This window comes from Callithrix jacchus, chromosome 18 (assembly GCF_049354715.1).
Source record: "Callithrix jacchus isolate 240 chromosome 18, calJac240_pri, whole genome shotgun sequence".
In the NCBI taxonomy this organism is placed as follows: domain Eukaryota; kingdom Metazoa; phylum Chordata; class Mammalia; order Primates; family Cebidae; genus Callithrix; species Callithrix jacchus.
The window spans coordinates 14,818,510-14,831,966 of record NC_133519.1 but is presented as its reverse complement, the minus strand read 5'-3'; the positions used below and the strand labels follow the sequence as shown (position 1 = coordinate 14,831,966).

General features: G+C 50.5%; 1 protein-coding gene across 2 annotated transcripts in view; it reads right to left on the bottom strand.

Moving 5' to 3' along the window:
* Window positions 1-13,457, bottom strand: part of IL6R (interleukin 6 receptor) — a 62,505-nt gene that overhangs the window by 34,962 nt on the left and 14,086 nt on the right.

Here is a 13,457-nt window from a genome sequence, read left to right as displayed (position 1 = left end):
GCACTACATCACCCACACACTGCCATGTAGTTACCAATCCTGTGTCTCTCTTCCCCTCAAAACTCCAAGCACCATGGAAATAGGCACCCTGCTTTGTTCTCCATGATATTCCAGTGCCCAGGACATTGCCTGGCCCATGGCAGGGGCCTGCTGAGTACCTGATGAATGTGTGAATGAACACACGCCTGTAGGGATGAATGCCAGGCACCCACGTGCACAAGTACACAGGACGTCTTCAAATGCAGGGTCTTCATGGCAGAATGCTCGTCATACGGGTGGTAACGGAGGCCCAGAAGAATCAGGAGGCTGGCCCAGATGCACAGCTGGGGTGGGAACCAGGCTTCTGATTCCCTGTTCCATGCTCCCTCCAGTACCTACGTCACCGACTAAACCACCTAGAGCAATGCTGTGTTTACTCCAGGGACCAAACCGGAAGGTTAAAAAACATGCATTCTCTAAAAAAAAAAACCAAAACCAAAAAATGCATTCTCTACTCCTTGAAAAAAAACTGGGTGTATTTTACTACTCAAGAAAAAGGAGATTAAAGATTAAAGGAACAAGTAAACTATTTTTGGTAGAAGTTATAGATTCATAGAATCTAAGATAAAAATTAGCCCAGCCACCTTGGACTCATTTATTAACCAATCAATCAAATTAGTCCAATCAGCGAAGGAAACAGAGGCCAGGGAACACAGCCAGTTTCATGTAAGCACACTTGGTCCTTCAAACCAAATGTATAACCATTCATCAGCAAGCGGTAGCAATAAATCTGGCCAAAGATCTCAGAGAGGACCAACAGCCACCGAGTGCCTGATCCCACCTCCTAGCCCATACCCCTGGACTCAGAAGCAGCACAGGGCTCTCTGCCCGGCCTGCAAAGCCCTTCTTGCTTATGAGATGTTTTTTTGTTCTGTTTTGGTTTTAGCTTTGCTGGTTTTTTTGGTTGTTTTTTTTTTTTTTTGAGACAGAGACTTTGTCACCCAAGCTGGAGTGCAATGGCACGGTCTTGGCTCACTGCAAACTCCGCCTCCCAGATTGAAGCGATTCTCCTGCCTCAGCCTCCCAAGTAGCTGGGATTACAGGCGTGTGCCACCACACCTGACTAATTTTTTTATTTTTAGTAGAGACAGGGTTTCACCATGTTGGCCAGGCTGGTCTTGAACTCCTGACCTTGTGATCTGCCCACTTTGGCCTCCCAAAGTGCTGGGATTACAGGCTTGAGCCACCGTGCCCGGCCCCACTTTTTTTTTTTTTTATATGAAGTCTTGCTTGGTCGCCCAGGCTAGAGTGCAATGGTGCGATCTCGGCTCACTACAACCTCTGCCTCCCGGGTTCAAGCGGTTCTCCTGCCTCAGCCTCCCAAGTAGCTGGGATTACAGGCGTGTGCCACCACACCTGACTAATTTTTGTATTTTTAGTAGAGACAGGGTTTCACCATGTTGGCCAGGCTGGTCTTGAACTCCTGACCTTGTGATCTGCCCACTTTGGCCTTCCAAAGTGCTGTGATTACAGTCATGAGCCACTTTTTTTTTTTTTATACGAAGTCTTGCTTGGTCGCCCAGGCTAGAGTGCAATGGTGCGATCTCGGCTCACTACAACCTCTGCCTCCCGGGTTCAAGCGGTTCTCCTGCCTCAGCCTCCCAAATAGCTGAGACTACGAGCGTGCGCCACCATGCCTGGCTAATTTTTGTATTTTTAGTAAAGACAGCGTTTCATCATATTGGCCAGGCTGGTCTCAAACTCCTGACTTTGTGATCCGCCTGCCTCGGCTTCCCAAAGTGTGTGAGCCACCACGTCTGGCTGCTTATGAGGCATTTTAGTATCATATTTGGCAAACTGTCCTTCCTTTCTCCTCATCCAAGGTGGCTGTCAGAGGAGGGAGTAAGATCAGTGACTCCCAGGCAGATAACACTCCCAAAGCTGGGGGAGGTTGGAGTCCACACTGGCTACTGGCCACAGTTCAGGGACAGGGACAAAGGCATCAAAGGGGCAGAGACAGCTCTGCCTGGCATTGGGCCCTGCCTAGCTATACAGATGCCCTTCCCTCTCACTTTAACACCTGGAGCCAGAGTCCTCCTCCCTGGTACCCTCTGCCCCAAGCCCGGCAGAAAAGAGACAAATATGAGGCCAGCATGGCAGTAGGTCATCTAAGGTTTTCTCTCGTCACCATCAGAGCCCTGGAGCTCGGGTAAGAAAGCTGGTTGAATTGTCACTGTGCAGCCAGGCGAGTTTGGGCAGGTTCCTGAGACCCCTATGGTCTTACTTTCCCCCACAGCAGGCAAGTCCTATGTTTGATAAACATTGGAGGAGGCTGCAGCAGCCAGGCACCAGCGAGGAATACACTCACCATCAGGCATCCCGGAGACTGCCCTGAGAGATGGGAGACTCACTTGCTGCTGCCGGACCAGGATATGGCACACAGTACTCTCCCGGTCGTCAGCAAAATCTGAGTCCCAGCTGGGCGCAGTGGCTCACACCTGTATTCCCAGCACTTTGGGAGCCCAACGCAGGTGGATCACCTGAGTTCGGGAGTTCGAGACCAACCTGGTGAACATGGTGAAATCCCATCTCTACTAAAAAATACAAAAATGAGCCAGGCATGGTGGCACATGCCTGTAATTCCAGCCATTCAGGAGGCTAAGGCGGGAGAATCACTTGAACCCTGGAGGTGGAGCTTGCAGCAAGTCAAGATCGTGCCACTGCACTCTAGCCCAGGCAACAAGCGAGACTCCATCTCAAAAAAAAAAAAAAAAAAAGAAAATCTGAGTCCCTAGAAGGTGAAGTTCACTGAGGGCAATAAGGGAGGACTGCTCTTGCCGAGAGGGCTTGAAAGGGTTGTGAAAAGCCCCAACTACAGCATAGCTTTCACGTAGAATCTTCAACAACGTATTTTTAGCATTGCAAACATTGTTTTTAATGCATTACACAATATTGAATACATGCAAATTCATGTATGTAATGTATGTAAAAGCTACATATATAAAAGTTCATTTATGAAGCATAAAATACCCGGGAGACCCCAGCAACCTAAAAACTACCATAGTCATTGTCTCTGAAGCTTCCTCTCGGCTTCCCCATCTTCCGGCCTTCCCGTCTACATAGTGCTACATTTTGAGTTTATCATTTCTTTACTTTTAAAAATAGGTTCACTACCTATGGACCCCTACATTTTTCCTAACTTTGCTTCATTTTTGAGCTTTATATAAATGACAAATGATTTGAATACAGTCTTTTGTGATGTGCTTTTCTCTTTTCTTTCTTTTTTTAATTTTTTTTTTTTTTGAGACAGTCTCACTCTGTCATCCAGGCTGGAGTGCAATGGCGCCTCGGCTCACTGCAGCCTCAACCTCCCATGTTCAAGCAATCCTCCTGCCTCAGCCTCCTGACAAGCTGGGACTATACGCACACACCACCACGCCCAGCTGATTTTTTTGTTTGTTTGTTTGTTTGTGTTTTTAGTAGAGACAGGGTTTCACCATATTGGTCAGGCTGGTCTTGAACCCCTGACCTCAGGTGATCCACCCACCTCGGCCTCCCAAAGCACTGGGATTACAGGCGTGAGCCACTGTGCCCAGCTGGTGCTTTTCTCGAATCATCTTTTTTGTGTGTGTGATACAGGATCTCAGTCTGTTGCCCAGGCTGGAGGCGGTGGCTCAATCATAGCTTTTTGCCACCTCAAACTCCTGGGCTCAAGCGATCCTCCCACCTTAGCCTCCTGAGTAGCTGTGACTATAGGTGAGCACCACCATGCTTAGCTAATTTTTTAATTTTTAGTAGAGATAAGTTCTCAATATGTTGCCCAGGCTGCTTGCCAACTCCTGGCCTCAAGCCATCCTCCTACCTTAGCCTCCAAAAGTGCTGGGATTACAGGAATGGGGCATCGTGCCTGGTTGCTGGGTTTTTTTTTTTCTTTCTTTTTCTTGGGACAGGGTCTTACTCTATCACTCAGGCTGAAGTACAGTGGCACAATCACAGTTCACTGCAACCTCAAATTCCTGGGCTCAACTGATCCTCCCATCCCAGCTTCTCAAGTAGCTGGGACTACAGGTACATGCTACCATACCTGGCTTGCTTTCTTTCTTTCTTTCTTTCTTTCTTTCTTTCTTTCTTTCTTTCTTTCTTTCTCTCTCTCTCTCTCTCTCTCTCTCTCTCTCTCTCTCTTTCTTTCTTTCTTTCTTTCTTTCTTTCTTTCTTTCTTTTTTTGAGAGATGGGATTTTACTATATTGCCCAGGCTGGTCTCGAACTTCTGGCCTCATGCAATCCTCCACCTGGGCCTCCAAAACATTGGGATTATAGGCATGACCACCTGGTCCAGCCTCATTTGTATGTCTCTATGATTCACAGACATGTAGATGTAGTTCATTCATTTTCACTGCTATGTAATATTCCATTGTGTGACCCTATCATTCTCTCATTGAGCGAGGTTTAGGGTCATTCTCAGTGTTTTGGCATATCAGAGAACGTGGCTATCAACTTTCTCATGACCCAGTGCACTTGCCCAAGAACTTCCCTAAGAATGAAACTGCTGGTGTTGGCATGTGTGTGATATGTGCCCCTTTCCTTCACAACTGAACACACGGTCCGGTGTGATTAACTCCAATGCGCCCCTGATGGAGGCAGTTCACGGCATCCAGTCCACATCTGGAAGTCCATCAGTGCCTGAATGCGGTTACAAATGAAAGAGACATCGACACTCCTAATCACTGCATCAGTATTTCCACTGTTCCATTTTCCACTTGATAAAGCAGCTGTGAAGATAAAACCTAACACAGACTTCAAGTTCCTGCACAAATGACAAACTCGTAGGAACAAAGATGGAAACAGTGCGCAAAGAGAACCGCTCCCAGTGCGATGCTTGCAATATGCCTTCCTCAGCTGCTAAGCAGGAATCAGAACTCACAGGGCAGTCTAGGAGCACCAGCACACAACAGACACAAGTGCAGCGTGCAGGGAAGTCTAAGGCAGGAGTCAAGGACCACATGCGGCTCCTCCGATCACCGGCACTTTCCACACATCACGGTCCGCAACTCTATAAAGGACCCTTCCCTGACCACGGCGACAACGATGTCAGCTCCTGGCCCCCACTCATCAGAGAACTCAGTAGGTGCTTAATGCACGTTTGTTGAATATAGGGCATGTTAGGGGTGCCCACAGGGACAGGGTCTCGGCACTAAAAACTCCCAGGAGCACGGTTCACAGGTGAAGGGGTCTGAGTGGTGCCCTCTCGTGTTGTGAGATGGGCAGGCCCCATGCTGGGGGGCAGAGGAGCCCACTGAGGAAAGAAAATAGACGGCTGGAGGCAGAGGGAGCTCTCTTTTCTGCTTCTGCCTTTGCCGGATCCAAGAAACATGTCTTTCTGGTTACTTCCTCTACCCCAGTTCAGCGGGAAGCTCTTGCCATGTACAATCACAGGGGCTGTTCTGCTCCTGCATGCACTAACAATGGCCAGCGTATCTGAGCAGCTCAGAGAAATGCCAAATGAAAACACTTTTTTTTTTCCCTCTTCCACAAAAGCAGAGCTGCAGGGAGCAACATAATGGCCACTTCCTCTGCCAAGGAACTTAAGTAATAGTTTTCTGAACCTTTAAAACCGAGTCACTATTTTTTAGAATAGGGAATGATTAATTATAAACCACCCATTGGCCAGTACTGCCTGTCACAGCCCTGCTTCAAAATGTACTTCTTCTAGGACCTGTGAACGACACTGTGTTAACTATGCTTCTAAAAGCACTGTATGCAGAACGATCAAAGAAATACAGAGCAAAGACCACAAGAAAATATACTTGCTAAAGTCAGGGTGAGTGGCACTGTCCCTCCCCTCCCACCCACTCACCCCTCTGCCTCCTAACCCAAATCTCTCCCTCAGTACCCCTGACACCAGGGTGCAGTGGGGGAGCCTCATGAGTGACTCTCAGAATGAGTAACATTCACAGAAGTGTCCTCTGAATACCTCTGCCCTCCTCTCCAAATGATGGTGCTAGAGGTGATCTCTTTCTCTTCCCTGCATCTTTCCGCAGTTTTTGCATTTTCTGTAAGTTGCCTCTGTTGCTCTTATAATGAATATATATATTTAATTAAACAAGCTGCATAGTCTGGGACGGTATGAGTTAGGATTTCTAGGAAGGAAGGAGAGGGTACAGCAGAGCGCAGTGGGCACTGAGGGATGGGGGGGATGAGGGGATGTGGGGGATGAGGGATGAGGGGATGAGGAATGGGGGATGAGGGATGAGGGGATGAGGGATGGGGGATGAGGGATGGGGGATGAGGAATGGGGGGATGAGGGATGGGGGATGAGGGATGGTTTTTCAAAATAAATAGCCTCTGAGCACCTTCAGGCAAGAGAGTGCCACCTTGCCCTTGCAGCACTGAGTTGTTACTGTCACTGCATTCTGCACCCATATCCCAGCCTTCCCCTGTAGGCCTGATTCCTTGGTGGACACAAGACTCCATCCTTGGGCTCAGCCTTGATTTCTCCCATCTGTCCCTGTTTTTCTCTTCCCTGGGAATCTGCTGGGGCCCTCCCTAAGTAGGCCGTACCAAAGAGAAGGGCCAAAAAGGGGAGGCTGAGGCGGGTGGGTCACGAGGTCAGGAAATCGAGAACAGCCTGGCCCACATAGTAAAACCCCACCTCTACTAAAAGCACAAAAATTAGCCGGGTGTTGTGGTGCATGCCTGTAATCCCAGCTACTCAGGAGGCCTAGACAGGAGAATTGCTTGAACCCAGGAGGCAGAGGTTGCAGTGAACCAAGATCACACCACTGCACTCCAGCCTGGTGACAGAGTCAGACTCTATTTCAAAAAAAAAAGGGCCGGGCATGGTGGCTCATGCCTGTAATCCCAGTACTTTGGGAGGCCAAGGCGGGCAGATCACAGGTCAAGAGATGGAGACCATACTGGCCAACATGGTGAAACCCCGTCTCTACTAAAAAACACGAAAAAAAAAAAAAGAAAGTTGGGTATGGGGGCAGGCGCCTGTAATACCAGCTACCCGGGAGGCTGAGGCAGGAGAATCACTTGAATCTGGGAGGTAGAGGTTGCAGTGAGCCAAGATTGGGCCACTGCACTCCAGCCTGGTGACAGAGGGAGACTCCAACTCAAAAAAAAAGAGAAGGGCCGAAAGGAAGAGACACAGTGGGGAACCAGGTGAGCAGGGAGCTTCTGAGAGCAGTCCTTCCTGGGAGGTATGCCCAGTCATTCTCACACTCCAGCCCAAGCCTGATAGGCCTTGCATAGCAGGCCCTGGGAGATGGGGTGGGGGTGGGGGCGGGGGTGTGGTGGTGATGAAGGCGTGGCTGGGGCACACACTGAAATTTAGCAAACAGCACATGATCAATTGAGCATTTGTCCCTGAGCAATTGCTCAGCATTTAGAGCCAGGATTGCAAGCCTATGCCTGTCCCTTTCTTAAGAATTCAAGAATTTTTGTGCACCCATAATGTACAAGATCAGAAGTTCCTAATCCAGGAAAAAGAACTCCACATTGAAGTTACTGAGCACCTATGAGACACTGGCACTCCTTCCCATCTTTTCCATATCGTAATCTTCTTTATTTGTTTATTTATTTATTTATTTAAGATGGAGTTTCGCTCTTGTTACCCAGGCTGGAGTACAATGGCGCGATCTCAGCTCACCGCAACCTCCGCCTCCTGAGTTCAGGCAATTCTCCTGCCTCAGCCTCCTGAGTAGCTGGGATTACAGGCACGCGCCACCATGCCCAGCTAATTTTTGTATTTCTAGTAGAGATGGGGTTTCACCTTGTTGACCAGGATGGTCTCGATCTCTTGACCTCGTGATCCACCCGCCTCGGCCTCCCAAAGTGCTGGGATTATAGGCGTGAGCCACAGCGCCCAGCCCCATAATCCTCTTTAAAGCCCACAAATGGAGGTCAAGGCTTTAGTGAACTGTGATTGTGCCACTGCACTCCAGCCTGGGACACAGAGCAAGACTGTCTCAAAAAAAAAAAAAAAAAGTATTGCCTCCCGAAAACAAGCCTCCAACAGTCACAGGCACATGGGGTCTGGTCTGGTCTGTTTAATCACTGACTCTTAATTGTGTGGGGTTGGGCTGACACAAATGTAGTCTGCCCTGATTTGTTCTTTAATATAAAGTACATCTCAGCAGGGCGCGGTGGCTCATGCCCGTAATCCCAGCACTTTGGGAGGCTGAGATGGGAGGATCATTTGTGCCCAGGAGTTTGAGACCAGCCTGGGCAACATGGCAAAGCTCCATCTGTACCAAAAAAACTCTAAAATTGGCGGGGTGAGGTGGCTCACACCCATAATCCCAGTACTTTGGGAGGCCGTGGCGGGAGGATCACGAAGTCGGGAGTTGGAAACCAGCCTAATCAACATGGTGAAACCCCGTCTCTACTAAAAACACAAAACTTAGCTGGGCATGGTGGCATGTGCCCATAATCGCAGCTACTCAGGAGGCTGAGGCAGGAGAATCGCTTGAACCTAGAGGCAGAGTTTGCAGTGAGCTGAGATCCCGCCATTGCACTCCAGCCTGGGTGACACTCCTTCTCAAACAAATAAATAAATAAAGTACATCTCCACAAGCAGGAGGCCCCTTGGAGTAGAGGAAACAGCTCTGTGTCATCAGGAGACCTGAGTTCTATTCCTGGTCTTGTGATGACTCACAGGGAGCCAGGGGCACATCGCTGGCCCTGGCAGAGCCCACTGGCCTTCTCTGTAAAATGAGGGTTCAGACTGTGACCTGTAGGTCCCCCTGGAGCCCCACTCTTGCAGTCTAGCATCCCATCGCACCCAATCATCAGCTCTCAGACAGCAGGAAGCAGACAACACTGTTTGAAAACACATCATTAATCTATGGATTTATTATTTTAATAGTTGATGACTGTGAGAGAAGGATGATGGCCAGATCATGCCAGTGCCCTCAGAAAAATGCTTCTTTCTCCCTGGAGAGCTCTAGGGTAGGGAAAATTCCCACAACCTCCCTTGCCTCCCATTCCTCAAGGGAAAGAGAGTTTAGGTCCTAGTAACTCCCAGCAAGCAAGCCCGTATCTCCCTGCCCCAGTGGCCTAGGAATCCCTTTCCCAGGGACATGGGGCCCCCACCATGGTCCAGATACCCCTTGGCCTGGGGACCCTGCAACACAGCTGTGGGAAGTGGGGTTCCTCCCCAGTTGGGACCTAACTTCGGGTGCCAGGAACCCAAATAGCTTTGTTGTTTTTCTACTTTATCCCCCCTCTTCAAGTAAACTTGCAAATGTCAATAACCAGAGAAAAACACACACAGAGACACATATTTCTCAACTCTCTTGCTGCTTGCTGTGGCTCTTGCCAGCAAAAACAAGTTCAGCTTCCCGGCCCCATTTATGTAAGCAGTGAACCAGCTGCCTGGCCCGGCACGGAGGACACAGGCTTGGCTCACGCCTGCTAATCCCATCCCACTGCAGTTTCTGAGCAGGGACGCAGGTCCCCGCTGCCCAGGCCAGCTGGCAGCACAGGACAGCCCCCAGCCTAACCCAGCTTCTTGGGTTGCAAAGGCATAGGATTTCAGAAGGGGCCACAGTGGAAGCAAAGGTCCCCTGCCAGCAATAAGGTCTTGATCTAAAAGTCGGTGGGTGCTGAGACGCCTCCAGGAGAAGCCTGTGGCACCTCATGTCCAGATGGAAATAAGAGTAGAATTTAGTCTCACAGGGGCAAGGACAAGTCCTCGTGTTCTCGGTCACCTATTCTTGCATTCCTCATCTTTGGACCATGGCTTCTGGCTGTGATGTGATAACCGTAACAATCATTAGTAGTTGGGACACACCCTGCGCCCTGGGCTTTCCCTAAGAGCACACTACTCCTCACAAAACAATCTGCCAGGAAGTCTCATCCCCATCTCATTGTTGACGCAACAGATCAGAGAAGTTAGGGCACTTGCCCAAATCCACACAGCACGTGCGTGAGTGAGTCCGGGCTGGACCCAGGTGAGCCTGGCCAAAGCCTCTCTCTCCTTGGCCCGGGTACCTCTGCACGCTCCACCCCCAGCTCCCTTATCTGGGCTCCCCACCACCCTCTCTCTCCCCATCTCCCAATTTCCTCTTCTTGTCCCTGCTCTTCTCACACCTTTCCACCCTCAGAGGCCCAGGGAAGGGAATGCTGAGGCTCGAGGTGTGTGGGTCAGCCTTATGGGGGGCGGGTCAGCCCATCACTGCAGCTACAAACCTAGTGGGACATTGGGGATCTCTCAGAAGCCAGGAGTCGTGCCCTTGGCCTATCTCTCCCTTCCCCACAGCCACAGCCTGTACAGGATGAGTTAGAGCCTAAAATCAACTCCCCTTGGGCTCCAAATCTCTCCCCCTCCCCAGGTCACCCCACTGTCTGGACCCATTCATTTCTCCTTAACATTTCAGAGGGCACCCTCGGCCACTGTCCAGGAAGAGGCAAGGCCACAGGCTACAGCAAGTCAAGGCTCCCGGGCTCTAACCTGGGGCCAGAGGCCTTCTCTGACTTAGCTGCCAGCCCGGTCTGTCCGCAACCCCCTCTTCTCAGGTTACGAGCTCTGGCTGGCAGGCCTCTGCTCCCTCCTGCCCCACATGCGTATTTGTACTTCTTGTACCTGCTTGTATTTGTCTTGTATTTGGCCGAGTCAGTATTTACCTTGGCTTGGCCTTCCTCCCAGCCACACCACGGAGTGCATGCTGCTGGAGAGAGGGTCTGGGAGGAAGGCTCTTTTGGACCCATAAACAGGTAATGCTCAATGCTGACTCAGAGCCCCGCGTGCACATGTGACCAACTCAGGAGAAAAGACATTTAACCCTCCCCTGGCAGCATCAGAGATAAGCAGCTGCCTCCAGTCTAAGAAGGTCCAGCCTGGGTCATCCCTCAAAGATCATAAACTAATTAGAGGAAAAGATATCTAAGGCCGGGTGCCGAGGCTCACACCTGTAATCCCAGTGCTTAGGAGCTGAGGCGGGCAGATCACCTGAGGTCAGGAGTTCAAGACCAGCCTGGCCAACATGGTGAAAACCCATCTATACCAAAAACTACAAAAATTAGCTGGGCGTGGTCATGTATGCCTGTAATCCCAACTACTCAGGAGGCTGGGGTAGGAGAATCGCTTGAACTCTGGAGATGGAGGTTGCAGTTAGCTGAGCTGAGATCACACCAACCCTGCCTCAAAATAAAGATATCTTTTTTTTTAGGATGATGTCTTGCACTGTTGCCCAGGCTGGAGTGCAGTGGCATGATCTCAGCTCACTCCCACCTCTGCCTCCTGGGTTCAAGTAATTCTCCTGCCTCAGCCTCCCAAGTAGTTGGGATTACAGGCATGTGCTACCCCAGCTAATTTTTTGTATTTTTAGTAGAGACAGCGGTGGGGGGGGCGGTTTCACTATGTTGGCCAGGCTGGTCTAGAACTCCTAACCTTGTGATCCGCTCACTTTGGCCTCCCAAAGTGCTCTTACAGGCGTGAGCCACCGCACCTGCCAAAAAAGAAAGGATATCTAAAGAGGGCAGACGATCCACTCCCTAGCCCCAACCTAACCTCAGGAGAAGATAGAGAAATAAAGGGATTAAAAGCACGACACAGCTTGAGAAGAAAGCCACCAGTACCTACAGATGGACACACACAGAATTTTGTTCCTGAAAGGGACTATGAGGAGAAGCGCCAGCCAGGGAGTGGGGTGCTGAGATGAGGAGTGCTGCCTTAAGGCTGTACAGGATTCTTTTTTTTTTTTAGACGGAGTTTTGCTCTTGTTACCCAGGCTGGAGTGCAATGGCGCGATCTCAGCTCACCACAACCTCCTCCTCCTGGGTTCAGGCAATTCTCCTGCCTCAGCCTCCTGAGTAGCTGGGATTACAGGCACGCGCCGCCATGCCCAGCTAACTTTTTGTATTTTTAGTAGAGACAGGGTTTCACCATGTTGACCAGGATGGTCTCAATCTCTTGACCTCGCGATCTACCCGCCTGGGCCTCCCAAAGTGCTGGGATTACAGGCTTGAGCCACCGCGCCCGGCCCTGTACAGGACTCTTAAGGACGACTCAGGCCGACCCACTCATTTTGGTGGATGAGGAGAACCAGGGCCCAGAAGTCATGCAGCAGTGCACAGTGTAGCCAGGACTGGAGCTGGGATCAGGGACGCTCAGTCCAGCCTTAACACGCAGCCCTCTGCCTTCCCAGAAGTACAGCCCAAAGGATCTTTCTTGTCTTCTAGGCTGGCCCTCAGCCAGATTTTTTTTATGTGCTTCTGGAAGGTGGCAGGATGGGAGGGGGAGGGAGCAATCTGAGGTACGCACCTCCATTCCATATCTATGGACTCCCCAGCTTCCCCTCCTTGACTCCTTCAGATATGGGGCAGCAAAGCTGAAGAGTCAAGTTCCAAGTCACGTGGAGGTGTGAATGGAGCAGCTGGGAGGGGGAACGGAGGTTTGAGGGGTGTGCATAGGAAAATTTCAGGGCTCCCCTGAGGCTGCTTTTGTTCAGTTCTTATTCTGAGTGGTGGTTCCATGCGTGTGTTCAGTTTGTGAAAACTCACCCAGGGTGAGACCTATGCTGACCACACTCTTGTAGGTGTGTCACTGTGCCATAACACTTTTTCATACAGGCCCTAAAGTCCCCATTCTTGCATTCCGGTCACTGCTGAGCCAGCCCCACCCCCTCCCCACTCCCATGTGCCATGAGCTTGGGTACACACATGCACGCACACACTGGTCCAGCTCACTCCACATCACTGTCAGGGAAGCAGTTCCAGATGGAAGTGTAATGGGCACACCTCCCCTCAGTGACACCCGGCTGTCAGGCTCTCCTGCCCCAGCCCCTCCTCCCTCATACATAAGCCCCATAAGGCCTAACAAGAGATAGGAAGACTCCACATTATAGGAGAGATCGATCCAAGATGGCCGACCACTAACAGTTCAGGATTGTAGCTCCCAGTGAAAGCTCAGACAAAGAGACGATGCCACATCTTTAGACGAATTTTCGTCACTCACCGATTAGCCGATTCCCAGTGGAGGAGCACCCATGGGTCGCCAGCGCGACTCTTGTGGCCGCCGCAGCAGTTTTGCCGGCATCTCAGCGCAGCAGCTCTTCATGCAGAGCCAACGGGACCACTTCCCCTACTGACCAGAGTTTGGAGCTCCGGGAAGTCAGAGCCGCTTGTTGCGGACCCAAGAGGGAAGCCAGACCAGAGATTCCCGGGCAGAAGAGCACCATCAGTCTTATCGCTACTATTTAGGCCGCCACAGTGGGTTGCTCGGATCCCAGCACTGGGAATCAATAAGTCGGACGTCGACTCAGAAACCTAATTAGAAAGGCGGTTCATCTACAATGAAGGGAAAAAAACAGCCTAAGAAGGCCGAGTATACTCAAAATCAGAACCCATCAGCAACCGAACAAGCCCTGATGGAAAAGGACTCATCAGCAACCGAACAAGCCCTGATGGAAAAGGACTCATCAGTAACCGAACAAGCCCTGATGGAAAAGGACTGTGTTCCATTATCTGAAAT